This window comes from Suricata suricatta, chromosome 12 (assembly GCF_006229205.1).
Source record: "Suricata suricatta isolate VVHF042 chromosome 12, meerkat_22Aug2017_6uvM2_HiC, whole genome shotgun sequence".
Classification (NCBI taxonomy): Eukaryota; Metazoa; Chordata; class Mammalia; order Carnivora; family Herpestidae; genus Suricata; species Suricata suricatta.
Genome location: NC_043711.1, coordinates 13,741,261 through 13,744,775, shown reverse-complemented (window position 1 = coordinate 13,744,775; position 3,515 = coordinate 13,741,261).

Here is a 3,515-nt window from a genome sequence, read left to right as displayed (position 1 = left end):
AGGCGCGGGGCGCTGCGGCCGGCCTGGGCGTGAATCAGCGGCGGGCCGGTCGTCCGGGAAGCGGCGGCCGAGGTCAGGGCGGGCATGGGACAAGCGCCCTTTGTCCCCTGCCGCCCTCATCACGACCCCGCTGACCCCCACCCCCAAGCTGGGTACAGGCTGAGGAGGAGGCACGGCACCGTGGCGCCGGCGCTTGCTGACAGTGGGGGAAGGAGGAGAAAGGGACACAGCTGTCCACCCCCCACTCCCCCTTCACACACACCCAACTGGCTCCTCCGGGAACCCAGACATCCGAGGTTCTCCAGGGTGCGCAGGGGCCCTGACCTGGACCCAGGCAGCACTCCTGAGGCCCCACCTCCGATGCCTATAGGGTCTGAATTGTTAAAGTTCAGTGCACAAAGCTTTGAACCTAGGCATCCCAGCTACCAGGGCTCAAGCTCCAGGGTAGCAATGATAAAGCCGCACCTTCCCCTTCCTGCACACAGGTCCTGAAACCTGGGTTCTGCTATCCCAACGTCATGTCCAGGTCCGGACCCTCACTGCCCCTGCCTCCTGGGAACACAGACCTGGAACACTGGCCAATCCCATAGTGAGGGGTCCTGAGCACTGGGGTCTCAGCACGGAAGAAACATCTCTGTGCTCTGCTTACTCCCAGTGGCTGTGGGTTTCCATGGGCCAGTGCTGTTACCACTGCTTCCTCCCCAGTGCCCCCTCAATGCCCTTCAATTACATGGGGGGCTGGGGCTGGAGGGTCTCCCCCAACCTAATCCTTAGGTACAGAGTATGCAGACTAAGGAGGACTCCTCCCCCAGCCCGCGTGGGGCCCTCTCTCCATCTGCCCCCTCACTACATTCCCAGCCACCTTCAAGAACTTGGGTCAATATTTGCCAATGCTGGTTCCCCTTCCTTCGCAAAAGGTGGTGGGTTGAGAAGGAAGGGGTTAAACCACTGAGTGCCATGGGCAGGGAAATGTGCTCCCAGGGGTCAAATCTCTTTCCTTAAAGTCAAAGGTATTAAGTAAAGATTGCCCAGAAGGCAGAGGGCATGCTCCAGTCAGGGCTGGGCAAATGATCCTTACCCTTCCATTGGTAAGAACCAGAGAGGGATGATTACCAGTTTGGGTCACATAGCAGATCAGAGGGACTCACTGGGACCTCAGGCAGCATGATTTACTGAGACTGCGTTTTCTAGCTACTTGGAAGGACTGAAAACTCTCCATCCTTTCATTTTGCAAATATTCATTGAGCTCTTCTCCTGTGGCACTCACTGGGCCCAGCATGAGGTCCTAATGGCTCTCTGGGTGCTCACAGTCTAAAGAAAGTAAGTCTCAAGAGAAAGGCAGTATTCAAAGAGTTGTGTTACAAAGACAACTTGAAAAGGTGAAGGGGTAGAAGTGTACCTGGTAAGGGGGGGGGGTCCCTCTGAGATGACACTTGACCTGTGACCTGATGGAAGATAAGGTGCTAAATGGGGGAAGATTTTGGGGGGAAACTGCATCCCTGCAGATGGAACAGCAAATCCGCAAAGACCCTGTGATAGTAACAAGCCTGATGTGTTTGGGGAAACAGGGCTGCAGTGGCTGGAGCGAAGTGAGGGAGAGGAAGGGGAAAAGGAGAGTGGAGGAGAGGAAGGGAGAGGAGGGGGGATAGGGTGGCTGGACGGAGAAGACCTGCTTTGCTTCTTTTAAAAGCTCCTTCGGCCTGACGTGCAGACCAGGGCAGGAGGGTCGCCAAGGAAGCCCAGGAGGAGGTGGGGCAGTATTCCAGAGGGAGATGGTGGGGCCTGGACTGGGATGGGGTGGGGGAAAGGGGTCAGAATCTCAGAATGGGGATGTGTTTTGGAATCAGAGCCAACAGGATTTGCTGATGGATTGGACGTGGGGGATGAGCGAAGGAGAGAGTTGTCACGCACGCCTCCAGGTCTCTGGCCTGAGCACCTGGGTGGATGGGGGAGCCTTTTTCCAAAACCCAAGAATGACTGGGGGAGGAGCAGAGATGGGGGGGATATCAAGATCTCACTCCAGAAGTCTTAAGTCTTCCTGGAGGGAGTCAAACTTTGCTGGGCAAAGGTTGTGGGGGAGGGATTGCGCATATCCTGAAAACAATTCCGGTGAAGACCTGCCAATGACTTTTAACCATCTGGCCACCTGGCAGGTGGAACTCTGGCCTCGTTTTTTCAGAGGTGACAAACTGAGGCCTGGGGACCATTTCTGCTCCAAAAGAACGTGCCTCCAGTGCGGACGATGGCAGTGCCAAGGGCTTAGATTGTGGAACCTTCTGTAGCATTGCATCTTCTCACAGAAGACCTTACTGGGAGCTGCCCATTGTACAGAGGATAAAACTGAGGCATGATTGCATTAGTTAATGGCAGTGTACTACTCCAGGGCTTTACTCTCCCCCCCATAAGCCCACCCAGAATCGAGATTGTGGGTGTGCAGGGTCCCCAGGATCTTGTCCTCCAATTCTCTTTTCTGACAATCTGGGGTCTGAGTTGGGGATCCAAGTAACAGGAGTGGAGGGTAGCTTTTGACCAAACAAAGGTGAGGACTCCAGAGCCACCCTCAGAAACTTTTACCCCTCTGGCTGGTTAGGGACATGGAGAGAGGGTCCAGGCCTCTAAGGGAACGCCTCTGTAAGGGGAAGTTAGAGCCCTTTCTCTCTCTGGGCACACCGCTGGGGGCAGGGCTGAGACTCAAACCTCGGGGCTGGAGGCGTCCCTGGAACTCTCATCTCAAGCACCCCCTAAACCTCCGCCTCGGAGGCCAGGAGCCCTTCTATCTTGGGCGCTGCATCGGGTGCTGACCGAAAGAAGTGGAGTGAGGCGCCCGGGCTAGGAGGGGTCCCAAAACCCAAGCAGTGGCCAAAAATAATAACACGAAGAAGGATCCCGGCGCAAAAAAAAAAAAAAAAAAAAAAAAAAAAAAAGGAAGACAAACTATGCGTCGCTTCGGGCAGCCGGCGTTACCTGGAGTCGGCGGGCGGCGGCCGCCGGAGCTATTACTCATTGCGTGGCGCACCCCACCCGCGGGCCGCTGAATTGATTTTTCCGTGGGGAGGGGTGTCAGTGAGTCGGAGTGGGCCTCCTTACCACTCTCCTTCTGGGTACCCTTCCCCTCCCGCCTTCGGGACCTGAGCAAATCCCCGTCCCCACTTCTACCAGGTCCCATTTCTCCCAATCTGTCTGCGCAGGAGTTCTCTCCTAAGGCCCCTAGGGCCCCCCGAGGAACTTCAGCCCTGTCCTGCGTGAAGGGGACAGCTAAGCCAGGGCAGGGCCGGGGACTCTGTTGGCTTCCAGCTTTTTCTCAGTCTTCCCTCCAGCAAAGCCTGGGACCGAGGCTGCGCGCGGAGAACCGAGGAGAGGCGGGATGAAGTGGGAGGCGGGGGGCGCTGCGATCCGCGCGCCCAGGGCTTGGGGCTGGGGGATCGACTCTCTGGCCCCTGGGGAAAAAGAGGGAGGTAGAAATGGGAGCAGGCGGGGCTCAGGGACCACTCATGGGGGGGCGGGGCCAAAAGCCA